This window comes from Phyllobates terribilis, unplaced genomic scaffold (genome assembly GCF_046119375.1).
Source record: "Phyllobates terribilis strain yellow unplaced genomic scaffold, ASM4611937v1 Scaffold_5__5_contigs__length_657084704, whole genome shotgun sequence".
NCBI lineage: Eukaryota > Metazoa > Chordata > Amphibia > Anura > Dendrobatidae > Phyllobates > Phyllobates terribilis.
Window position 1 is genome coordinate 584,058,049 of NW_027362765.1, and position 27,893 is coordinate 584,085,941.

Here is a 27,893-nt window from a genome sequence, read left to right on the forward strand (position 1 = left end):
GGACTTGTTCTATTAGTCCATCTATACTAACCTCCACCAGCTTGCAAATTCAATATCATTTTTTTCTGCATCTAGCTCTGAAAAAATATTTCAGCTTGTAGCAGTATGTGGGACTTGTTCTATTAGTTCATCTGTGCTAACCTCCACCAGGTTGCAAATTCAATATAATTTTTTTCTGCATCTAGCTCTGAAAAAATATTTCGGCTTGTAGCAGTGTGTGGGACTTGTTCTATTAGTGCATCAATACTAACCTCCACCAGGTTGCAAATTCAAAATAATTTTTATCTACATCTAGCTCTGAAAAAATATTTTGGCTTGTAGCAGTGTGTGGGACTTGTTCTATTAGTCCAACTATACTAACCTCCACCAGGTTGCAAATTCAATATAATTTTTTTCTGCATCTAGCTCGGAAAAAATAATTTGTCTTGTAGCAGTGTGTGGGAATTGTTCTATTAGTCCATCTATACTAACCTCCACCAGGTTGCAAATTCAATATAATTTTTTTCTGCATCTAGCTCTGAAAAAAAAAATTTCGGCTTGTAGCAGTGTGTGGGACTTGTTCTATTAGTCCATCTATACTAACCTCCACCAGGTTGCAAATTCAAAATAAATTTTATCTGCATCTAGCTCTGAAAAAATATATTGGCTTGCAGCAGTGTGTGGAACTTGTTCTATTAGTCCATCTATACTAACCTCCACCAGGTTGCAAATTCAATATAATTTTTTTCTGCATCTAGCTCTGAAAAAATATTTCAGCTTGTAGCAGTATGTGGGACTTGTTCTATTAGTCCATCTATGCTAACCTCCACCAGGTTGCAAATTCAATATAATTTTTTTCTGCATCTAGCTCTGAAAAAATATTTCGGCTTGTAGCAGTGTGTGGGAATTGTTCTATTAGTCCATCTATAATAACCTCCACCAGGTTGCAAATTCAATATAATTTTTTTCTGCATCTAGCTCTGAAAAAAAAAAAATTCAGCTTGTAGCAGTGTGTGGGACTTGTTCTATTAGTCCATCTATACTAACCTCCACCAGGTTGCAAATTCAAAATAAATTTTATCTGCATCTAGCTCTGAAAAAATATATTGGCTTGCAGCAGTGTGTGGAACTTGTTCTATTAGTCCATCTATACTAACCTCCAACAGGTTGCACATTCAATATAATTTTTTTCTGCATCTAGCTCTGAAAAAATATTTCAGCTTGTAGCAGTATGTGGGACTTGTTCTATTAGTCCATCTATACTAACCTCCACCAGGTTGCAAATTCAATATAATTTTTTTCTGCATCTAGCTCTGAAAAAATATTTTGGCTTGTAGCAGTGTGTGGGACTTTTTCTATTAGTCCATCTATACAAACCTCCACCAGGCTGTAAATTCCAATGAATTTTTATCTGCATCTAGCTCTGAAAAAATATTTTGGCTTGTAGCAGTGTGTGGGACTTGTTCTATGAGTTCAACTATACTAAGCTTCACCAGGTTGCAAATTCAATATAATTTTTTTCTGCATCTACCTCTGAAAAAATAGTTCGGCTTGTAGCAGTGTGTGGGACTTGTTCTATTAGTCCATCTATACTAACCTCCACCAGGTTTCAAATTCAAAATAAATTTTATCTGCATCTAGCTCTGAAAAAATATATTGGCTTGTAGCAGTGTGTGGGACTTGTTCTATTAGTCCATCTATACTAACCGCCACCAGGTTGCAAATTCAATATAATTTTTATCTGCATCTAGCTCTGAAAAAATAGTTCGGCTTGTAGCAGTATGTGGGACTTGTTCTATTAGTCCATCTATACTAACCTCCACCAGGTTGCAAATTCAATATAATTTTTTTCTGCATCTAGCTCTGAAAAAATATTTTGGCTTGTAGCAGTGTGTGGGACTTTTTCTATTAGTCCATCTATACTAACCTCCACCAGGCTGTAAATTCAAAAGAATTTTTATCTGCATCTAGCTCTGAAAAAATATTTTGGCTTGTAGCAGTGTGTGGGACTTGTTCTATGAGTTCAACTATATTAACCTCCACCAGGTTGCAAATTCAATATAATTTTTTTCTGCATCTAGCTCTGAAAAAATAGTTCGGCTTGTAGCAGTGTGTGGGACTTGTTCTATTAGTCCATCTATACTAACCTCCTCCAGGTTTCAAATTCAAAATAAATTTTATCTGCATCTAGCTCTGAAAAAATATATTGGCTTGTAGCAGTGTGTGGGACTTGTTCTATTAGTCCATCTATACTAACCTCCACCAGGTTGCAAATTCAATATAATTTTTATCTGCATCTAGCTCTGAAAAAATATTTTGGCTTGTAGCAGTGTGTGGGACTTGTTCTATTAGTCCAACTATACTAACCTCCACCAGGTTGCAAATTCAATATAATTTTTTTCTGCATCTAGCTCTGAAAAAATAGTTCGGCTTGTAGCATTGTGTGGGACTTGTTCTATTAGTCCATCTATACTAACCTCCACCAGGTTGCAAATTCAAAATATTTTTTATCTGCATCTAGCTCTGAAAAAATATTTCGGCTTGTAGCAGTGTGTGGGAATTGTTCTATTAGTCCATCTATACTAACCTCCACCAGGTTGCAAATTCAATATAATTTTTTTCTGCATCTAGCTCTGAAAAAAAAAAATTTCAGCTTGTAGCAGTGTGTGGGACTTGTCCTATTAGTCCATCTATACTAACCTCCACCAGGTTGCAAATTCAAAATAAATTTTATCTGCATCTAGCTCTGAAAAAATATATTGGCTTGCAGCAGTGTGTGGAACTTGTTCTATTAGTCCATCTATACTAACCTCCACCAGGTTGCAAATTCAATATAATTTTTTTCTGCATCTAGCTCTGAAAAAATATTTCAGCTTGTAGCAGTATGTGGGACTTGTTCTATTAGTCCATCTATACTAACCTCCACCAGGTTGCAAATTCAATATAATTTTTTTCTGCATCTAGCTCTGAAAAAATATTTTGGCTTGTAGCAGTGTGTGGGACTTTTTCTATTAGTCCATCTATACTAACCTCCACCAGGCTGTAAATTCAAAAGAATTTTTATCTACATCTAGCTCTGAAAAAATATTTTGGCTTGTAGCAGTGTGTGGGACTTGTTCTATTAGTTCAACTATACTAACCTTCACCAGGTTGCAAATTCAATATAATTTTTTTTTGCATCTAGCTCTGAAAAAATAGTTCGGCTTGTAGCAGTGTGTGGGACTTGTTCTATTAGTCCATCTATACTAACCTCCACCAGGTTTCAAATTCAAAATAAATTTTATCTGCATCTAACTCTGAAAAAATATATTGGCTTGTAGCAGTGTGTGGGACTTGTTCTATTAGTCCATCTATACTAACCTCCACCAGGTTGCAAATTCAATATAATTTTTATCTGCATCTAGCTCTGAAAAAATAGTTCGGCTTGTAGCAGTGTGTGGGACTTGTTCTATTAGTCCATCTATACTAACCTCCACCAGGTTGCAAATTCAATATAATTTTTTTCTGCATCTAGCTCTGAAAAAATATTTCGGCTTGTAGCAGTGTGTGGGACTTGTTCTATTAGTCCATCTATACTAACCTCCACCAGGCTGTAAATTTAAAATAATTTTTATCTGCATCTAGCTCTGAAAAAATATTTTGGCTTGTAGCAGTGTGTGGGACTTGTTCTATTAGTCCATCTATACTAACCTCCACCAGGTTGCAAATTCAAAATACTTTTTTTCTGCATCTAGCTCTGAAAAAAAAAAATTCGGCTTGTAGCAGTGTGTGGGACTTGTTCTATTAGTCCATATATACTAACCTCCACCAGGTTTCAAATTCAAAATAAACTGTATCTGCATCTAGCTCTGAAAAAATATATTGGCTTGTAGCATTGTGTGGGACTTGTTCTATTATTCCATCTATACTAACCTCCACCAGGTTGCAAATTCAATATAATGTTTTTCTGCAACTAGCTCTGAAAAAATATTTCGGCTTGTAGCAGTTTGTGGGACTTGTTCTATTAGTCCATCTATACTAACCTTCACCAGGTTGCAAATTCAATATAATTTTTTTCTGCATCTAGCTCTGAAAAAATGTTTCAGCATGTAGCAGTGTGTGGGACTTGTTCTATTAGTCCATCTATACTAACCTCCACCAGGTTGCAAATTCAAAATAATTTTTATCTGCATCTAGCTCTGAAAAAATATTTTGGCTTGTAGCAGTGTGTGGGACTTGTTCTATTAGTCCAACTATACTAACCTCCACCAGGTTGCAAATTCAATATAATTTTTTTCTGCATCTAGCTCTGAAAAAATATTTCGGCTTTTAGGAGTGTGTGGGACTTTTTATATTAGTCCATCTATACTAACCTCCACCAGGTTGCAAATTCAATATAATTTTTTTCTGCATCTAGCTCTGAAAAAATATTTCGGCTTTTAGGAGTGTGTGGGACTTTTTATATTAGTCCATCTATACTAACCTCCACCAGGTTGCAAATTCAATATAATTTTTTCTGCATCTAGCTCTGAAAAAATATTTCGGCTTGTAGCAGTGTGTGAGACTTGTTCTATTAGTCCATCTATACTAACCTCCACCAGGTTGCAAATTCAATATACTTTTTTTCTGCATCTAGCTCTGAATAAAAAAATTTCGGCTTGTAGCAGTGTGTTGGACTTGTTCTATTAGTCCATCTATACTAACCTCCACCAGGTTTCCAATTCAAAATACATTTTATCTGCATCTAGCTCTGAAAAAATATATTGGCTTGTAGCAGTGTGTGGGACTTGTTCTAATAGTCCATCTATACTAACCTCCACCAGGTTGCAAATTCAATATAATTTTTTTCTGCATCTAGCTCTGAAAAAATATTTTGGCTTGTAGCAGTTTGTGGGACTTGTTCTATTAGTCCATCTATACTAACCTCCACAAGGTTGCAAATTCAATATAATTTTTTTCTGCATCTAGCTCTGAAAAAATGTTTCAGCATGTAGCAATGTGTGGGACTTGTTCTATTAGTCCATCTATACTAACCTCCACCAGGTTGCAAATTCAAAATAATTTTTATCTGCATCTAGCTCTGAAAAAATATTTTGGCTTGTAGCAGTGTGTGGGACTTGTTCTATTAGTCCAACTATACTAACTTCCACCAGGTTGCAAATTCAATATAATTTTTTTCTGCATCTAGCTCTGAAAAAATATTTCGGCTTTTAGGAGTGTGTGGGACTTTTTATATTAGTCCATCTATACTAACCTCCACCAGGTTGCAAATTCAATATTATTTTTTTTGCATCTACCTCTGAAAAAATATTTTGGCTTGTAGCAGTGTGTGGGACTTGTTCTATTAGTCCATCTATACTAACCTCCACCAGGTTGCAAATTCAAAATATTTTTTATCTGAATCTAGCTCTGAAAAAATATTTCGGCTTGTAGCAGTCTGTGGGACTTGTTCTATTAGTCCATCTATACTAACCTCCACCAGCTTGCAAATTCAATATAATTTTTTTCTGCATCTAGCTCTGAAAAAATATTTCAGCTTGTAGCAGTATGTGGGACTTGTTCTATTAGTTCATCTATGCTAACCTCCACCAGGTTGCAAATTCAATATAATTTTTTTATGCATCTAGCTCTGAAAAAATATTTCGGCTTGTAGCAGTTTGTGGGACTTGTTCTATTAGTCCATCTATACTAACCTCCACAAGGTTGCAAATTCAATATAATTTTTTTCTGCATCTAGCTCTGAAAAAATGTTTCAGTATGTAGCAATGTGTGGGACTTGGTCTATTAGTCCATCTATACTAACCTCCACCAGGTTGCAAATTCAAAATAATTTTTATCTGCATCTAGCTCTGAAAAAATATTTTGGCTTGTAGCAGTGTGTGGGACTTGTTCTATTAGTCCAACTATACTAACCTCCACCAGGTTGCAAATTCAATATAATTTTTTTCTGCATCTAGCTCTGAAAAAATATTTCGGCTTTTAGGAGTGTGTGGGACTTTTTATATTAGTCCATCTATACTAACCTCCACCAGGTTGCAAATTCAATATTATTTTTTTTGCATCTACCTCTGAAAAAATATTTTGGCTTGTAGCAGTGTGTGGGACTTGTTCTATTAGTCCATCTATACTAACCTCCACCAGGTTGCAAATTCAAAATAATTTTTAACTGAATCTAGCTCTGAAAAAATATTTCGGCTTGTAGCAGTCTGTGGGACTTGTTCTATTAGTCCATCTATACTAACCTCCACCAGCTTGCAAATTCAATATCATTTTTTTATGCATCTAGCTCTGAAAAAATATTTCAGCTTGTAGCAGTATGTGGGACTTGTTCTATTAGTCCATCTATACTAACCTCCACCAGGTTGCAAATTCAATATAATTTTTTCTGCATCTAGCTCTGAAAAAATATTTTGGCTTGTAGCAGTGTGTGGGACTTGTTCTATTAGTCCATCTATACTAACCTCCACCAGGCTGTAAATTCAAAATAATTTTTATCTGCATCTAGCTCTGAAAAAATATTTTGGCTTGTAGCAGTGTGTGGGACTTGTTCTATTAGTCCAACTATACTAACCTCCACCAGGTTGCAAATTCAATATAATTTTTTTCTGCATCTAGCTCTGAAAAAATAGTTCGGCTTGTAGCAGTGTGTGGGACTTGTTCTATTAGTCCATCTATACTAACCTCCACCAGGTTGCAAATTCAAAATATTTTTTATCTGCATCTAGCTCTTAAAAAATATTTCGGCTTGTAGCAGTGTGTGGGAATTGTTCTATTGGTCCATCTATACTAACCTCCACCAGGTTGCAAATTCAATATAATTTTTTTCTGCATCTAGCTCTGAAAAAAAAAATTTTCAGCTTGTAGCAGTGTGTGGAACTTGTTCTATTAGTCCATCTATACTAACCTCCACCAGGTTGCAAATTCAAAATAAATTTTATCTGCATCTAGCTCTGAAAAAATATATTGGCTTGCAGCAGTGTGTGGAACTTGTTCTATTAGTCCATCTATACTAACCTCCACCAGGTTGCAAATTCAATATAATTTTTTTCTGCATCTAGCTCTGAAAAAATATTTCAGCTTGTAGCAGTATGTGGGACTTGTTCTATTAGTCCATCTATACTAACCTCCACCAGGTTGCAAATTCAATATAATTTTTTTCTGCATCTAGCTCTGAAAAAATATTTTGGCTTGTAGCAGTGTTTGGGACTTTTTCTATTAGTCCATCTATACTAACCTCCACCAGGCTGTAAATTCAAAAGAATTTTTATCTGCATCTAGCTCTGAAAAAATATTTTGACTTGTAGCAGTATGTGGGACTTGTTCTATTAGTTCAACTATACTAACCTCCACCAGGTTGCAAATTCAATATAATTTTTTTCTGCATCTAGCTCTGAAAAAATAGTTCGGCTTGTAGCAATGTGTGGGACTTGTCCTATTAGTCCATCTATACTAACCTCCAACAGGTTTCAAATTCAAAATAAATTTTATCTGCATCTAGCTCTGAAAAAATATATTGGCTTGTAGCAGTGTGTGGGACTTGTTGTATTAGTCCATCTATACTAACCTCCACCAGGTTGCAAATTCAATATAATTTTTATCTGCATCTAGCTCTGAAAAAATAGTTCGGCTTGTAGCAGTGTGTGGGACTTTTTCTATTAGTCCATCTATACTAACCTCCACCAGGTTTCAAATTCAAAATAAATTTTATCTGCATCTAGCTCTGAAAAAATATATTGGCTTGTAGCAGTGTGTGGGACTTGTTCTATTAGTCCATCTATACTAACCTCCACCAGGTTGCAAATTCAATATAATTTTTATCTGCATCTAGCTCTGAAAAAATATTTCAGCTTGTAGCAGCATGTGGGACTTGTTCTATTAGTCCATCTATACTAACCTCTACCAGGTTGCAAATTCAATATAATTTTTTTCTGCATCTAGCTCTGAAAAAATATTTCGGCTTGTAGCAGTGTGTGGGACTTGTTTTATTAGTCCATCTATACTAACCTCCACCAGGCTGTAAATTCAAAATAATTTTTATCTGCATCTAGCTCTGAAAAAATATTTTGGCTTGTAGCAGTGTGTGGGACTTGTTCTATTAGTCCAACTATACTAACCTCCACCAGGTTGCAAATTCAATATAATTTTTTTCTGCATCTAGCTCTGAAAAAATAGTTCGGCTTGTAGCAGTGTGTGGGACTTGTTCTATTAGTCCATCTATACTAACCTCCACCAGGTTGCAAATTCAAAATATTTTTTATCTGCATCTAGCTCTGAAAAAAAAAATTTCGGCTTGTAGCAGTGTGTGGGACTTGTTCTATTAGTCCATCTATACTAACCTCCACCAGGTTGCAAATTCAAAATAAATTTTATCTGCATCTAGCTCTGAAAAAATATTTTGGCTTGCAGCAGTGTGTGGAACTTGTTCTATTAGTCCATCTATACTAACCTCCACCAGGCTGCAAATTCAATATAATTTTTTTCTGCATCTAGCTCTGAAAAAATATTTCAGCTTGTAGCAGTATGTGGGACTTGTTCTATTAGTCCATCTATACTAACCTCCACCAGGTTGCAAATTCAATATAATTTTTTTCTGCATCTAGCTCTGAAAAAATATTTCGGCTTGTAGCAGTGTTTGGGACTTGTTCTATTAGTCCATCTATACTAACCTCCACCAGTCTGTAAATTCAAAAGAATTTTTATCTGCATCTAGCTCTGAAAAAATATTTTGGCTTGTAGCAGTGTGTGGTCCTTGTTCTATTAGTTCAACTATACTAACCTCCACCAGGTTGCAAATTCAATATAATTTTTTTCTGCCTCTAGCTCTGAAAAAAGAGTTCGGCTTGTAGCAGTTTGTGGGACTGTTCTATTAGTCCATCTATACTAACCTCCACCAGGTTTCAAATTCAAAATAAATTTTATCTGCATCTAGCTCTGAAAAAATATATTGGCTTGTAGCAGTGTGTGGGACTTGTTCTATTAGTCCATATATACTAACCTCCACCAGGTTGCAAATTCAATATAATTTTTATCTGCATCTAGCTCTGAAAAAATATTTCAGCTTGTAGCAGTATGTGGGATTTGTTCTATTAGTCCATCTATACTAACCTCCACCAGGTTGCAAATTCAATATAATTTTTTTCTGCATCTAGCTCTGAAAAAATATTTCGGCTTGTAGCAGTGTGTGGGACTTGTTCTATTAGTCGATCTATACTAACCTCCACCAGACTGTAAATTCAAAATAATTTTTATCTGCATCTAGCTCTGAAAAAATATTTTTTCTTGTAGCAGTGTGTGGGACTTGTTCTATTAGTCCAACTATACTAACCTACACCAGGTTGCAAATTCAATATAATTTTTTTCTGCATCTAGCTCTGAAAAAATAGTTTGGCTTGTAGCAGTGTGTGGGTCTTGTTCTATTAGTCCATCTATACTAACCTCCACCAGGTTGCAAATTCAATATACTTTTTTTCTGCATCTAGCTCTGAAAAAAAAAATTTCGGCTTGTAGCAGTGTGTGGGACTTGTTCTATTAGTCCATCTATACTAACCTCCACCAGGTTTCAAATTCAAAATAAATTTTATCTGCATCTAGCTCTGAAAAAATATATTGGCTTGTAGCAGTGTGTGGGACTTGTTCTATTAGTCCATCTATACTAACCTCCACCAGGTTGCAAATTCAATATAATTTTTTTCTGCATCTAGCTCTGAGAAAATATTTCGGCTTGTAGCAGTTTGTGGGACTTGTTCTATTAGTCCATCTATACTAACCTCCACCAGGTTGCAAATTCAATATAATATTTTTCTGCATCTAGCTCTGAAAAAATGTTTCAGCATGTAGCAGTGTGTGGGACTTGTTCTATTAGTCCATCTATACTAACCTCCACCAGGTTGCAAATTCAAAATAATTTTTATCTGCATCTAGCTCTGAAAAAATATTTTGGCTTGTAGCAGTGTGTGGGACTTGTTCTATTAGTCCAACTATACTAACCTCCACCAGGTTGCAAATTCAATATAATTTTTTTCTGCATCTAGCTCTGAAAAAATATTTCGGCTTTTAGGAATGTGTGGGACTTTTTATATTAGTCCATCTATACTAAACTCCACCAGGTTGCAAATTCAATATAACTTTTTTCTGCATCTAGCTCTGAAAATATATTTTGGCTTGTAGCAGTGTGTGGGACTTGTTCTATTAGTCCATCTATACTAACCTCCACCAGGTTGCAAATTCAATATAATTTTTTTTGCATCTACCTCTGAAAAAATATTTTGGCTTGTAGCAGTGTGTGGGACTTGTTCTATTAGTCCATCTATACTAACCTCCACCAGGTTGCAAATTCAAAATATTTTTTATCTGCATCTAGCTCTGAAAAAATATTTCGGCTTGTAGCAGTGTGTGGGACTTGTTCAATTAGTCCATGTATACTAACCACCAGGTTGCAAATTCAATATAATTTTTTTCTGCATCTAGCTCTGAAAAAATATTTCAGCTTGTAGCAGTATGTGGGACTTGTTCTATTAGTTCATCTATGCTAACCTCCACCAGGTTGCAAATTCAATATAATTTTTTTCTGCATCTAGCTCTGAAAAAATACTTCGGCTTGTAGCAGTGTGTGGGACTTGTTCTATTAGTCCATCAATACTAACCTCCACTAGGTTGCAAATTCAAAATATTTTTTATCTGCATCTAGCTCTGAAAAAATATTTCGGCTTGCAGCAGTGTGTGGGAATTGTTCTATTAGTCCATCTATACTAACCTCCACCAGGTTGCAATTTCAATATAATTTTTTTCTGCATCTAGCTCTGAAAAAAAAAATTTCGGCTTGTAGCAGTGTGTGGGACTTGTTCTATTAGTCCATCTATACTAACCTCCACCAGGTTGCAAATTCAAAATAAATTTTATCTGCATCTAGCTCTGAAAAAATATATTGGCTTGTAGCAGTGTGTGGGACTTGTTGTATTAGTCCATCTATACTAACCTCCACCAGGTTGCAAATTCAATATAATTTTTATTTGCATCTAGCTCTGAAAAAATATTTCAGCTTGTAGCAGTATGTGGGACTTGTTCTATTAGTCCATCTATACTAACTTCCACCAGGTTGCAAATTCAATATAATTTTTTTCTGCATCTAGCTCTGAAAAAATATTTCGGCTTGTAGCAGTGTGTGGGACTTGTTCTATTAGTCCATCTATACTAACCTCCACCAGGCTGTAAATTCAAAATAATTTTTATCTGCATCTAGCTCTGAAAAAATATTTTGGCTTGTAGCAGTGTGTGGGACTTGTTCTATTAGTCCAACTATACTAACCTCCACCAGGTTGCAAATTCAATATAATTTTTTTCTGCATCTAGCTCTGAAAAAATAGTTCGGCTTGTAGCAGTGTGTGGGACTTGTTCTATTAGTCCACCTATACTAACCTCCACCAGGTTGCAAATTCAAAATATTTTTTATCTGCATCTAGCTCTGAAAAAATATTTCGGCTTGTAGCAGTGTGTGGGACTTGTTCTATTATTCCATCTATACTAACCTCCACCAGGTTGCAAATTCAAAATAAATTTTATCTGCATCTAGATCTGAAAAAATATATTGGCTTGCAGCAGTGTGTGGAAATTGTTCTATTAGTCTATCTATACTAACCTCCACCAGGTTGCAAATTCAATATAATTTTTTTCTGCATCTAGCTCTGAAAAAATATTTCAGCTTGTAGCAGTATGTGGGACTTGTTCTATTAGTCCATCTATACTAACCTCCACAAGGTTGCAAATTCAATATAATTTTTTTCTGCATCTAGCTCTGAAAAAATATTTTGGCTTGTAGCAGTGTGTGGGACTTTTTCTATTAGTCCATCTATACTAACCTCCACCAGGCTGTAAATTCAAAAGAATTTTTATCTGCATCTAGCTCTGAAAAAATATTTTGGCTTGTAGCAGTGTGTGGGACTTGTTCTATTAGTTCAACTATACTAACCTCCACCAGGTTGCAAATTCAATATAATTTTTTTCTGCATCTAGCTCTGAAAAAATAGTTCGGCTTGTAGCAGTGGGTGGGACTTGTTCTATTAGTCCATCTATACTAACCTCCACCAGGTTTCAAATTCAAAATAAATTTTATCTGCATCTAGCTCTGAAAAAATATATTGGCTTGTAGCAGTGTGTGGGACTTGTTCTATTAGTCCATCTATACTAACCTCCACCAGGTTGCAAATTCAATATAATTTTTATCTGCATCTAGCTCTGAAAAAATATTTCAGCTTGTAGCAGTATGTGGGACTTGTTCTATTAGTCCATCTATACTAACCTCCACCAGGTTGCAAATTCAATATAATTTTTTTCTGCATCTAGCTCTGAAAAAATATTTCGGCTTGTAGCAGTGTGTGGGACTTGTTCTATTGGTCCATCTATACTAACCTCCACCAGGCTGTAAATTCAAAATAATTTTTATCTGCATCTAGCTCTGAAAAAATATTTTGGCTTGTAGCAGTGTGTGGGACTTGTTCTATTAGTCCAACTATACTAACCTCCACCAGGTTGCAAATTCAATATAATTTTTTTCTGCATCTAGCTCTGAAAAAATAGTTCGGCTTGTAGCAGTGTGTGGGACTTGTTCTATTAGTCCACCTATACTAACCTCCACCAGGTTGCAAATTCAAAATATTTTTTATCTGCATCTAGCTCTGAAAAAATATTTCGGCTTGTAGCAGTGTGTGGGAATTGTTCTATTAGTCCATCTATACTAACTAGAGATGAGCGGTGTTCGACTAGAACTGTTCGCCAATCTCAAATTCGAGCTGTTTTGGGCGGTGTTCGAGTTGTTCGACGAACCCGAACGATTTGCAAAAAATTCGGCTGTTCGAGGTTATGTTCGATAACTGTTCGTACACCAAAAGCGTGTCCTGCATGGATTGTCTGCCACTCACTGTAATGCCACAGCCATGGTGGTTGTGGCATTACAGTGATTGCCCAAATCGATGGGAACAGTGCCAACAGTGAAACATGAAAAGCCGGCAATTCAGCAGCGGCATACACCTGTACCCGACAATTTAGAACCGAAAGAATAGAGCTTCACACATAGATTAGATAGATATAAACATGTCAGCCACATATATACGAAGTACAGTGAAAGTGCTGCTTACTGTACTTGTCATTTAGCGTAAAGGATTTATCAAAAAAAATAATAGTGTTTTCATGCACCGTCTCTTTAAAAAAGCCGGCCGGCAATTCAGCAGCGGTACCCGACAATTTATAACAGACAGAATAGAGCTTCACACATAGATTAGATAGATAGAAACATGTCAGTCACATATATATGAAGTACAGTGATAGTGTTGGTTACTGTACTTGTCATTTAGTATTAAAATAAAGGATTTATTATTAAAAAAATTGGCGTGGGGTTCCCCTTAATTTTAGGCTCTAGCGGAGGTTAAGCAGACGGCTGGGGCAGATGTTTGAAGCCTGGGAAGGGGGTAATACCCACGGAGCTTCCCAGGCTACTAATATCAGCCCCCAGCTGAATACATAGCCTTTACTAGCTATTAAAATGGGGGACCCCCCAAAAAAAATGACGTGGGGTCCCCCCTAATTTAATAGCTAGCAAAGGCTAGGCAGACAGCTGGGGGCTGATATTAATAGCCCAGGAAGGGAGCCATGAATATTGGCCCCCTCCCAGGCTAGAAACACCAGCCGTCAGCCGCCCCAGAAATGGCGCATTCATAGGATGCGCCAATTCTGGCACTTAGCCTCGCTCTTCCACGCTGCCCTGGTGCGGTGGCAGGGGGTAATAGGGTTGGGGTTGATGTCAGCTTATAATGCCAGCTGACATCAAGCCCAGGTTAGTAATGGAGAGGCGTCTATAAGACACCCCCATTACTAACCCCATAGTCAAAGTTAAAAAAAACACAAACACCCAGAATAAAGTCCTTTAATTGAAATAAAGACACAGTCCTTTATTGTTCTAAATTAAACCATACTTACCGTCACGCCCATTCCAGCTGAAGCCAACGATCTCCTGCAATAAAAGAAAAATAATAAAGCAACCTCATCCTTACCTTTCCATGGTTCCCACGACAGCTTCAGCTCTGCTACATCGAGATGACAGGCTGGACCGCAGCAGAACGCTGCCATCCAGCCTCTCATCCCGCAGACACTGAGAAGCGCAGGCATGCTTGCGCTGCTCAGCGTCTCTCTGTGACGACATCCAGATGAGCCGAGTTCATGTCCAATGAACTCGGCTCACCTCATGCACGTCACTGACAGCGTGGGAAAATTCTCAAGCTGAAGCGCTGAGTGCAGGAGAATTTTCCCACGCTGTCAGTGACGTGCATAAGGTGAGCTCATGTCCAATGAACTCAGCTCACCTCCTGCACGTCACTGACAGCGTGGGAGAATTCTCCTGCACTCAGCGCTTCAGTGTGAGAATTCTCCCACGCTGAAGCGCTGAGTGCAGGAGAATTTTCCCACGCTGTCAGTGACGTGCATGAGGTGAGCCGAGTTCATTGGACATTAACTCGGCTCATCTGGATGCCCTCACAGAGAGACACTGTGGAGCGCAAGCAAGCCTGCGCTTCTCAGTGTCTGCGGGATGACAGACTGGATGGCAGCGTTCTGCTGCGGTCCAGCCTGTCATCTCGATGTAGCAGAGCTGAAGCTGTCATGGGAACCATGGAAAGGTAAGGATGATGTTGCTTTATTATTTTTCTTTTATTTCAGGAGATCGTTGGCTTCAGCTGGAATGGGCGTGATGGTAAGTATGGTTTAATTTAGAACAATAAAGAATTGTGTGTTTATTTCAATTAAAGGACTTTTTTCTGGGTGTTGTGTTTTTTTTAAATTCTTTACTAGAAATTCATGGTGGTCATGTCTAATATTGGCGTGACCCCATGAATTTCGGGCTTAGGGCCAGCTGATAATGCCAAGCTGGCCCTAACCCCTTTATTACCCAGTGAGCCACCGCATCAGGGCCCTGGATGAGTTGGGTACAGCGCCAGAAGATGGCGCTTCTATGAACGCGCCATTTTCCGGGGTGGCTGCGGACTGCAATTTGCAGCGGGGGTGGCCCAGAAAGCTTGGGCCTCCCTGCGCTGCGGATTCCAGCCCCCAGCTGCCTAGTTGTACCTGGCTGGACACAAAAACAGGGCGAAGCCCCACGTCAATTTTCTTTAAATTATTTCATGAAATAATTAAGAAAAAAGGGCTTCCCTATATTGTTGTGTCCGGCCAGGTACAAATAGGCAGCTGGTGGTTGGGGGCAGCCCGTTCCTGCCTGCTGTACCTGGCTGGACACAAATATAGTGCGAAGCCCCACATCAATTTTTTTAAAATTATTTCATGAATTTCCTGAAATAATTTAAAAAAATTGAAGTGGGGCTTCGCACTATATTTGTGTCCAGCCAGGTACAGCAGGCAGGAACGGGCTGCCCCCATCCACCAGCTGCCTATTTGTACCTGGCCGGACACAACAATATAGGGAAGCCCTTTTTTTCTTAATTATTTCATGAATTTCATGAAATAATTAAAAAAAATTGAAGTAGGGCTTCGCACAATATTTGTGTCCAGCCAGGTACAGCAGGCAGGAACGGGCTGCCCCCAACCACCAGCTGCCTATTTGTACCTGGCCGGACACAACAATATAGGGAAGCCCTTTTTTTCTTAATTATTTCATGAATTTCATGAAATAATTAAAAAAAATTGAAGTGGGGCTTCGCACAATATTTGTGTCCAGCCAGGTACAGCAGGCAGGAACGGGCTGCCCCCAACCGCCAGCTGCCTATTTGTACCTGGCCGGACACAACAATATAGGGAAGGCCTTTTTTTCTTAATTATTTCATGAATTTCATGAAATAATTAAAAAAAAAGTACGTGGGGCTTCGCCCTATTTTTGTGTCCAGCCAGGTACAACTAGGCAGCTGGGGGCTGGAATCTGCAGCGCAGGGAGGCCCAAGCTTTCTGGGCCCCCCCCCGGTACAAATTGCAGTCCGCAGCCACCCCGGAAAATGGCGCGTTCATAGAAGCGCCATCTTCTGGCGCTGTACCCAACTCATCCAGGGCCCTGGTGCGGTGGCTCACTGGGTAATAAAGGGGTTAGGGCCAGCTTGGCATTATCAGCTGGCCCCAAGCCCAAAATTCATGGGGTCACGCCAGTATTAGACATGACCGCCATGAATTTCTAGTAAAGTATTTAAAAAAACACAACACCCAGAATAAAGTCCTTTAATTGAAATAAAGACACAATTCTTTATTGTTCTAAATTAAACCATACTTACCATCACACCCATTCCAGCTGAAGCCAACGATCTCCTGCAATAAAAGAAAAATAATAAACCAACCTCATCCTTACCTTTCCATGGTTCCCACGACAGCTTCAGCTCTGCTACATCGAGATGACTGGCTGGACCGCAGCAGAACGCTGCCATCCAGTCTGTCATCCCGCAGACACTGAGAAGCGCAGGCATGCTTGCGCTCCTCACTGTCTCGCTGTGACGGCATCCAGATGAGCCGAGGTCATGTCCAATGAACTCGGCTCACCTCATGCACGTCACTGACAGCGTGGGAAAATTCTCACGCTGAAGTGCTGAGTGCAGGAGAATTCTCCCACGCTGTCAGTGATGTGCATGAGGTGAGCTCATGTCCAATGAACTCAGCTCACCTCCTGCACGTCACTGACAGCGTGGGAAAATTCTCCTGCAATCAGCGCTTCAGCGTGAGAATTTTCCCACGCTGTCAGTGACGTGCATGAGGTGAGCCGAGTTCATTGGACATGAACTCGGCTCATCTGGATGTCGTCACAGAGAGACGCTGAGCAGCGCAAGCAAGCCTGCGCTTCTCAGTGTCTCCGGGATGACAGGCTGGATGGCAGCGTTCTGCTGCGGTCCAGCCTGTCATCTCGATGTAGCAGAGCTGAAGCTGTCGTGGGAACCATGGAAAGGTAAGGATGAGGTTGCTTTATTATTTTTCTTTTATTGCAGGAGATCGTTGGCTTCAGCTGGAATGGGCGTGACGGTAAGTATGGTTTAATTTAGAACAATAAAGGACTGTGTCTTTATTTCAATTAAAGGACTTTATTCTGGGTGTTTGTGTTTTTTTTAACTTTGACTATGGGGTTAGTAATGGGGGTGTCTTATAGACGCCTCTCCATTACTAACCTGGGCTTGATGTCAGCTGGCATTATAAGCTGACATCAACCCCAACCCTATTACCCCCTGCCACCGCACCAGGGCAGCGTGGAAGAGCGAGGCTAAGTGCCAGAATTGGCGCATCCTATGAATGCGCCATTTCTGGGGCGGCTGACGGCTGGTGTTTCTAGCCTGGGAGGGGGCCAATATTCATGGCTCCCTTCCTGGGCTATTAATATCAGCCCCCAGCTGTCTGCCTAGCCTTTGCTAGCTATTAAATTAGGGGGGACCCCACGTCATTTTTTTTGGGGGGTCCCCCATTTTAATAGCTAGTAAAGGCTATGTATTCAGCTGGGGGCTGATATTAGTAGCCTGGGAAGCTCCGTGGGTATTACCCCCTTCCCAGGCTTCAAACATCTGCCCCAGCCGTCTGCTTAACCTCCGCTAGAGCCTAAAATTAAGGGGAACCCCACGCCAATTTTTTTAATAATAAATCCTTTATTTTAATACTAAATGACAAGTACAGTAACCAACACTATCACTGTACTTCATATATATGTGACTGACATGTTTCTATCTATCTAATCTATGTGTGATGCTCTATCTTTCTGTTCTAAATTGTCGGGTACCGCTGCTGAATTGCCGGCCGGCTTTTTTAAAGAGACAGTGCATGAAAACACTATTATTTTTTTAAATAAATCCTTTACACTAAATGACAAGTACAGTAAGCAACACTGTCACTGTACTTATTATATATGTGACTGACATGTTTCTATCTATCTAATCTATGTGTGAAGCTCTATTCTTTCTGTTCTAAATTGTCGGGTACAGATGCTGAATTGCCGGCCGGCTTTTTTAAAGAGACGGTGCATGAAAACACTAATATTTTTTTTAATAAATCCTTTACACTAAATGACAAGTGCAGTAACCAACACTGTCACTGTGCTTCTTATATGTGTGACTGACATGTTTCTATCTATCTAATCTATGTGTGATGCTCTATTCCTTCTTGTCTAAATTGTCGGGTACCGGTGTATGCCGCTGCTGAATTTGCCGGCCGGCTTTTTTAAAGAGAGTGTCTTCTGAGCAGTTTGTCAGCTTTTGGACACCTTTGCAGGTGTTTTCTATGTGTTTCTATGTGTTTTTGTTTGCCTGCCATTGGTTTTAACGGTGTTCGACGGTGTTCTAAGGTGTTCGACGAACAGTTCGACGAACAGTTCCTCGAACATCCCGGTGTTCGACGAACCGAACCGAACCCGAACACTACGGGGGTGGCTCAACACTAATACTAACCTCCACCAGGTTGCAAATTCAATATAATTTTTTTCTGCATCTAGCTCTGAAAAAAAAAATTTCGGCTTGTAGCAGTGTGTGGGACTTGTTCTATTAGTCCATCTATACTAACCTCCACCAGGTTGCAAATTCAAAATAAATTTTATCTGCATCTAGCTCTGAAAAAATATATTGGCTTGCAGCAGTGTGTGGAACTTGTTCTATTAGTCCATCTATACTAACCTCCACCAGGTTGCAAATTCAATATAATTTTTTTCTGCATCTAGCTCTGAAAAAATATTTCAGCTTATAGCAGAATGTGGGACTTGTTCTATTAGTCCATCTATGCTAACCTCCACCAGGTTGCAAATTCAATATAATTTTTTTCTGCATCTAGCTCTGAAAAAATATTTCGGCTTGTAGCAGTGTGTGGGACTTGTTCTATTAGTGCATCAATACTAACCTCCACCAGGTTGCAAATTCAAAATAATTTTTATCTACAACTAGCTCTGAAAAAATATTTTGGCTTGTAGCAGTGTGTGGGACTTGTTCTATTAGTCCATCTATACTAACCTCCACCAGGTTGCAAATTCAAAATATTTTTTATCTGCATCTAGCTCTGAAAAAATATTTCGGCTTGTAGCAGTGTGTGGGAATTGTTCTATTAGTCCATCTATACTAACCTCCACCAAGTTGCAAATTCAATATAATTTTTTTCTGCATCTAGCTCTGAAAAAAAAAAATTTCAGCTTGTAGCAGTGTGTGGGACTTGTTCTATTAGTCCATCTATACTAACCTCCACCAGGTTGCAAATTCAAAATAAATTTTATCTGCATCTAGCTCTGAAAAAATATATTGGCTTGCAGCAGTGTGTGGAACTTGTTCTATTAGTCCATCTATACTAACCTCCACCAGGTTGCAAATTCAATATAATTTTTTTCTGCATCTAGCTCTGAAAAAATATTTCAGCTTGTAGCAGTATGTGGTACTTGTTCTATTAGTCCATCTATACTAACCTCCACCAGGTTGCAAATTCAATATAATTTTTTTCTGCATCTAGCTCTGAAAAAATATTTTGGCTTGTAGCAGTGTGTGGGACTTTTTCTATTAGTCCATCTATACTAACCTCCACCAGGCTGTAAATTCAAAATAATTTTTATCTGCATCTAGCTCTGAAAAAATATTTTGGCTTGTAGCAGTGTGTGGGACTTGTTCTATTAGTTCAACTATACTAACCTCCACCAGGTTGCAAATTCAATATAATTTTTTTCTGCATCTAGCTCTGAAAAAATAGTTCGGCTTGTAGCAGTGTGTGGGACTTGTTCTATTAGTCCATCTATACTAACCTCCACCAGGTTTCAAATTCAAAATAAATTTTATCTGCATCTAGCTCTGAAAAAATATATTGGCTTGTAGCAGTGTGTGGGACTTGTTCTATTAGTCCATCTATACTAACCTCCACCAGGTTGCAAATTCAATATAATTTTTATCTGCATCTAGCTCTGAAAAAATAGTTCGGCTTGTAGCAGTGTGTGGGACTTGTTCTATTAGTCCATCTATACTAACCTCCACCACGTTTCAAATTCAAAATAAATTTTATCTGCATCTAGCTCTGAAAAAATATATTGGCTTGTAGCAGTGTGTGGGACTTGTTCTATTAGTCCATCTATACTAACCTCCACCAGGTTGCAAATTCAATATCATTTTTATCTGCATGTAGCTCTGAAAAAATATTTCAGCTTGTAGCAGCATGTGGGACTTGTTCTATTAGTCCATCTATACTAACCTCCACCAGGTTGCAAATTCAATATAATTTTTTTCTGCATCTAGCTCTGAAAAAATATTTCGGCTTGTAGCAGTGTGTGGGACTTGTTCTATTAGTCCAACTATACTAACCTCCACCAGGTTGCAAATTCAATATAATTTTTTACTGCATCAAGCTCTGAAAAAATAGTTCGGCTTGTAGCAGTGTGTGGGACTTGTTCTATTAGTCCATCTATACTAACCTCCACCAGGTTGCAAATTCAAAATATTTTTTATCTGCATCTAGCTCTGAAAAAATATTTCGGCTTGTAGCAGTGTGTGGGAATTGTTCTATTAGTCCATCTATACTAACCTCCACCAGTTTGCAAATTCAAAATAAATTTTATCTGCATCTAGCTCTGAAAAAATATATTGGCTTGCAGCAGTGTGTGGAACTTGTTCTATTAGTCCATCTATACTAACCTCCACCAGGTTGCAAATTCAATATAATTTTTTTCTGCATCTAGCTCTGAAAAAATATTTCAGCTTGTAGCAGTATGTTGGACTTGTTCTATTAGTCCATCTATACTAACCTCCACCAGGTTGCAAATTCAATATAATTTTTTTCTGCATCTAGCTCTGAAAAAATATTTCGGCTTGTAGCAGTGTGTGGGACTTGTTCTATTAGTCGATCTATACTAACCTCCACCAGGCTGTAAATTCAAAAGAATTTTTATCTGCATCTAGCTCTGAAAAAATATTTTGGCTTGTAGCAGTGTGTGGGACTTGTTCTATTAGTTCAACTATACTAACCTCCACCAGGTTGCAAATTCAATATAATTTTTTTCTGCATCTAGCTCTGAAAAAATAGTTCGGCTTGTAGCAGTGTGTGGGACTTGTTCTATTAGTCCATCTATACTAACCTCCACCAGGTTTCAAATTCAAAATAAATTTTATCTGCATCTAGCTCTGAAAAAATATATTGGCTTGTAGCAGTGTGTGGGACTTGTTCTATTAGTCCATATATACTAACCTCCACCAGGTTGCAAATTCAATATAATTTTTATCTGCATCTAGCTCTGAAAAAATATTTCGGCTTGTAGCAGTTTGTGGGACTTGTTCTATTAGTCCATCTATACTAACCTCCACCAGGTTGCAAATTCAATATCATTTTTTTCTGCATCTAGCTCTGAAAAAATGTTTCAGCATGTAGCAGTGTGTGGGACTTGTTCTATTAGTCCATCTATACTAACCTCCACCAGGTTGCAAATTCAAAATAATTTTTATCTGCATCTAGCTCTGAAAAAATATTTTGGCTTGTAGCAGTGTGTGGGACTTGTTCTATTAGTCCAACTATACTAACCTCCACCAGGTTGCAAATTCAATATAATTTTTTTCTGCATCTAGCTCTGAAAAAATATTTCGGCTTTTAGGAATGTGTGGGACTTTTTATATTAGTCCATCTATACTAAACTCCACCAGGTTGCAAATTCAATATAACTTTTTTCTGCATCTAGCTCTGAAAAAATATTTTGGCTTGTAGCAGTGTGTGGGACTTGTTCTATTAGTCCATCTATACTAACCTCCACCAGGTTGCAAATTCAAAATATTTTTTATCTGCATCTAGCTCTGAAAAAATATTTCGGCTTGTAGCAGTGTGTGGGACTTGTTCTATTAGTCCATGTAAACTAACCTCCACCAGGTTGCAAATTCAATATAATTTTTTTCTGCATCTAGCTCTGAAAAAATATTTCAGCTTGTAGCAGTATGTGGGATTTGTTTTATTAGTTCATCTATGCTAACGTCCACCAGGTTGCAAATTCAATATAACTTTTTTCTGCATCTAGCTCTGAAAAAATATTTCGGCTTGCAGCAGTGTGTGGGAATTGTTCTATTAGTCCATCTATACTAACCTCCACCAGGTTGCAAATTCAATATAATTTTTTTCTGCATCTAGCTCTGAAAAAAAAAATTTCGGCTTGTAGCAGTGTGTGGGACTTGTTCTATTAGTCCATCTATACTAACCTCCACCAGGTTGCAAATTCAAAATAAATTTTATCTGCATCTAGCTCTGAAAAAATATATTGGCCTGCAGCAGTGTGTGTAACTTGTTCTATTAGTCTATCTATACTAACCTCCACCAGGTTGCAAATTCAATATAATTTTTTTCTGCATCTAGCTCTGAAAAAATATTTCAGCTTGTAGCAGTATGTGGGACTTGTTCTATTAGTCCATCTATACTAACCTCCACCAGGTTGCAAATTCAAAATAAATTTTATCTGCATCTAGCTCTGAAAAAATATATTGGCTTGCAGCAGTGTGTGGAACTTGTTCTATTAGTCCATCTATACTAACCTCCACCAGGTTGCAAATTCAATATAATTTTTTTCTGCATCTAGCTCTGAAAAAATATTTCAGCTTGTAGCAGTATGTTGGACTTGATCTATTAGTCCATCTGTACTAACCTCCACCAGGTTGCAAATTCAATATAATTTTTTTCTGCATCTAGCTCTGAAAAAATAGTTCGGCTTGTAGCAGTGTGTGGGACTTGATCTATTAGTCCACCTATACTAACCTCCACCAGGTTGCAAATTCAAAATATTTTTTATCTGCATCTAGCTCTGAAAAAATATTTCGGCTTGTAGCAGTGTGTGGGAATTGTTCTATTAGTCCATCTATACTAACCTCCACCAGGTTGCAAATTCAATATAATTTTTTTCTGCATCTAGCTCTGAAAAAAAAAATTTCAGCTTGTAGCAGTGTGTGGGACTTGTTCTATTAGTCCATCTATACTAACCTCCACCAGGTTGCAAATTCAAAATAAATTTTATCTGCATCTAGCTCTGAAAAAATATATTGGCTTGCAGCAGTGTGTGGAACTTGTTCTATTAGTCCATCTATACTAACCTCCACCAGGTTGCAAATTCAATATAATTTTTTTCTGCATCTAGCTCTGAAAAAATATTTCAGCTTGTAGCAGTATGTGGTACTTGTTCTATTAGTCCATCTATACTAACCTCCACCAGGTTGCAAATTCAATATAATTTTTTTCTGCATCTAGCTCTGAAAAAATATTTTGGCTTGTAGCAGTGTGTGGGAATTGTTCTATTAGTCCATCTATACTAACCTCCACCAGGTTGCAAATTCAATATAATTTTTTTCTGCATCTAGCTCTGAAAAAAAAAATTTCGGCTTGTAGCAGTGTGTGGGACTTGTTCTATTAGTCCATCTATACTAACCTCCACCAGGTTGCAAATTCAAAATAAATTTTATCTGCATCTAGCTCTGAAAAAATATATTGGCTTGCAGCAGTGTGTGGAACTTGTTCTATTAGTATATCTATACTAACCTCCACCAGGTTGCAAATTCAATATAATTTTTTTCTGCATCTAGCTCTGAAAAAATATTTCAGCTTGTAGCAGTATGTGGGACTTGTTCTATTAGTCCATCTATACTAACCTCCACCAGGTTGCAAATTCAAAATAAATTTTATCTGCATCTAGCTCTGAAAAAATATATTGGCTTGCAGCAGTGTGTGGAACTTGTTCTATTAGTCCATCTATACTAACCTCCACCAGGTTGCAAATTCAATATAATTTTTTTCTGCATCTAGCTCTGAAAAAATATTTCAGCTTGTAGCAGTATGTGGTACTTGTTCTATTAGTCCATCTATACTAACCTCCACCAGGTTGCAAATTCAATATAATTTTTTTCTGCATCTAGCTCTGAAAAAATATTTTGGCTTGTAGCAGTGTGTGGGACTTTTTCTATTAGTCCATCTATACTAACCTCCACCAGGCTGTAAATTCAAAATAATTTTTATCTGCATCTAGCTCTGAAAAAATATTTTGGCTTGTAGCAGTGTGTGGGACTTGTTCTATTAGTTCAACTATACTAACCTCCACCAGGTTGCAAATTCAATATAATTTTTTTCTGCATCTAGCTCTGAAAAAATAGTTCGGCTTGTAGCAGTGTGTGGGACTTGTTCTATTAGTCCATCTATACTAACCTCCACCAGGTTTCAAATTCAAAATAAATTTTATCTGCATCTAGCTCTGAAAAAATATATTGGCTTGTAGCAGTGTGTGGGACTTGTTCTATTAGTCCATCTATACTAACCTCCACCAGGTTGCAAATTCAATATAATTTTTATCTGCATCTAGCTCTGAAAAAATAGTTCGGCTTGTAGCAGTGTGTGGGACTTGTTCTATTAGTCCATCTATACTAACCTCCACCACGTTTCAAATTCAAAATAAATTTTATCTGCATCTAGCTCTGAAAAAATATATTGGCTTGTAGCAGTGTGTGGGACTTGTTCTATTAGTCCATCTATACTAACCTCCACCAGGTTGCAAATTCAATATCATTTTTATCTGCATGTAGCTCTGAAAAAATATTTCAGCTTGTAGCAGCATGTGGGACTTGTTCTATTAGTCCATCTATACTAACCTCCACCAGGTTGCAAATTCAATATAATTTTTTTCTGCATCTAGCTCTGAAAAAATATTTCGGCTTGTAGCAGTGTGTGGGACTTGTTCTATTAGTCCAACTATACTAACCTCCACCAGGTTGCAAATTCAATATAATTTTTTACTGCATCTAGCTCTGAAAAAATAGTTCGGCTTGTAGCAGTGTGTGGGACTTGTTCTATTAGTCCATCTATACTAACCTCCACCAGGTTGCAAATTCAAAATATTTTTTATCTGCATCTAGCTCTGAAAAAATATTTCGGCTTGTAGCAGTGTGTGGGAATTGTTCTATTAGTCCATCTATACTAACCTCCACCAGTTTGCAAATTCAAAATAAATTTTATCTGCATCTAGCTCTGAAAAAATATATTGGCTTGCAGCAGTGTGTGGAACTTGTTCTATTAGTCCATCTATACTAACCTCCACCAGGTTGCAAATTCAATATAATTTTTTTCTGCATCTAGCTCTGAAAAAATATTTCAGCTTGTAGCAGTATGTTGGACTTGTTCTATTAGTCCATCTATACTAACCTCCACCAGGTTGCAAATTCAATATAATTTTTTTCTGCATCTAGCTCTGAAAAAATATTTCGGCTTGTAGCAGTGTGTGGGACTTGTTCTATTAGTCCATCTATACTAACCTCCACCAGGCTGTAAATTCAAAAGAATTTTTATCTGCATCTAGCTCTGAAAAAATATTTTGGCTTGTAGCAGTGTGTGGGACTTGTTCTATTAGTTCAACTATACTAACCTCCACCAGGTTGCAAATTCAATATAATTTTTTTCTGCATCTAGCTCTGAAAAAATAGTTCGGCTTGTAGCAGTGTGTGGGACTTGTTCTATTAGTCCATCTATACTAACCTCCACCAGGTTTCAAATTCAAAATAAATTTTATCTGCATCTAGCTCTGAAAAAATATATTGGCTTGTAGCAGTGTGTGGGACTTGTTCTATTAGTCCATATATACTAACCTCCACCAGGTTGCAAATTCAATATAATTTTTATCTGCATCTAGCTCTGAAAAAATATTTCGGCTTGTAGCAGTTTGTGGGACTTGTTCTATTAGTCCATCTATACTAACCTCCACCAGGTTGCAAATTCAATATCATTTTTTTCTGCATCTAGCTCTGAAAAAATGTTTCAGCATGTAGCAGTGTGTGGGACTTGTTCTATTAGTCCATCTATACTAACCTCCACCAGGTTGCAAATTCAAAATAATTTTTATCTGCATCTAGCTCTGAAAAAATATTTTGGCTTGTAGCAGTGTGTGGGACTTGTTCTATTAGTCCAACTATACTAACCTCCACCAGGTTGCAAATTCAATATAATTTTTTTCTGCATCTAGCTCTGAAAAAATATTTCGGCTTTTAGGAATGTGTGGGACTTTTTATATTAGTCCATCTATACTAAACTCCACCAGGTTGCAAATTCAATATAACTTTTTTCTGCATCTAGCTCTGAAAAAATATTTTGGCTTGTAGCAGTGTGTGGGACTTGTTCTATTAGTCCATCTATACTAACCTCCACCAGGTTGCAAATTCAAAATATTTTTTATCTGCATCTAGCTCTGAAAAAATATTTCGGCTTGTAGCAGTGTGTGGGACTTGTTCTATTAGTCCATGTAAACTAACCTCCACCAGGTTGCAAATTCAATATAATTTTTTTCTGCATCTAGCTCTGAAAAAATATTTCAGCTTGTAGCAGTATGTGGGATTTGTTTTATTAGTTCATCTATGCTAACGTCCACCAGGTTGCAAATTCAATATAATTTTTTTCTGCATCTAGCTCTGAAAAAATATTTCGACTTGTAGCAGTGTGTGGGACTTGTTCTATTAGTCCATCAATACTAACCTCCACCAGGTTGCAAATTCAAAATATTTTTTATCTGCATCTAGCTCTGAAAAAATATTTCGGCTTGCAGCAGTGTGTGGGAATTGTTCTATTAGTCCATCTATACTAACCTCCACCAGGTTGCAAATTCAATATAATTTTTTTCTGCATCTAGCTCTGAAAAAAAAAATTTCGGCTTGTAGCAGTGTGTGGGACTTGTTCTATTAGTCCATCTATACTAACCTCCACCAGGTTGCAAATTCAAAATAAATTTTATCTGCATCTAGCTCTGAAAAAATATATTGGCTTGCAGCAGTGTGTGTAACTTGTTCTATTAGTCCATCTATACTAACCTCCACCAGGTTGCAAATTCAATATAATTTTTTTCTGCATCTAGCTCTGAAAAAATATTTCAGCTTGTAGCAGTATGTGGGACTTGTTCTATTAGTCAATCTATACTAACCTCCACCAGGTTGCAAATTCAAAATAAATTTTATCTGCATCTAGCTCTGAAAAAATATATTGGCTTGCAGCAGTGTGTGGAACTTGTTCTATTAGTCCATCTATACTAACCTCCACCAGGTTGCAAATTCAATATAATTTTTTTCTGCATCTAGCTCTGAAAAAATATTTCAGCTTGTAGCAGTATGTTGGACTTGATCTATTAGTCCATCTGTACTAACCTCCACCAGGTTGCAAATTCAATATAATTTTTTTCTGCATCTAGCTCTGAAAAAATAGTTCGGCTTGTAGCAGTGTGTGGGACTTGATCTATTAGTCCACCTATACTAACCTCCACCAGGTTGCAAATTCAAAATATTTTTTATCTGCATCTAGCTCTGAAAAAATATTTCGGCTTGTAGCAGTGTGTGGGAATTGTTCTATTAGTCCATCTATACTAACCTCCACCAGGTTGCAAATTCAATATAATTTTTTTCTGCATCTAGCTCTGAAAAAAAAAATTTCGGCTTGTAGCAGTGTGTGGGACTTGTTCTATTAGTCCATCTATACTAACCTCCACCAGGTTGCAAATTCAAAATAAATTTTATCTGCATCTAGCTCTGAAAAAATATATTGGCTTGCAGCAGTGTGTGGAACTTGTTCTATTAGTCCATCTATACTAACCTCCACCAGGTTGCAAATTCAATATAATTTTTTTCTGCATCTAGCTCTGAAAAAATATTTCAGCTTGTAGCAGTATGTGGTACTTGTTCTATTAGTCCATCTATACTAACCTCCACCAGGTTGCAAATTCAATATAATTTTTTTCTGCATCTAGCTCTGAAAAAATATTTTGGCTTGTAGCAGTGTGTGGGAATTGTTCTATTAGTCCATCTATACTAACCTCCACCAGGTTGCAAATTCAATATAATTTTTTTCTGCATCTAGCTCTGAAAAAAAAAATTTCGGCTTGTAGCAGTGTGTGGGACTTGTTCTATTAGTCCATCTATACTAACCTCCACCAGGTTGCAAATTCAAAATAAATTTTATCTGCATCTAGCTCTGAAAAAATATAT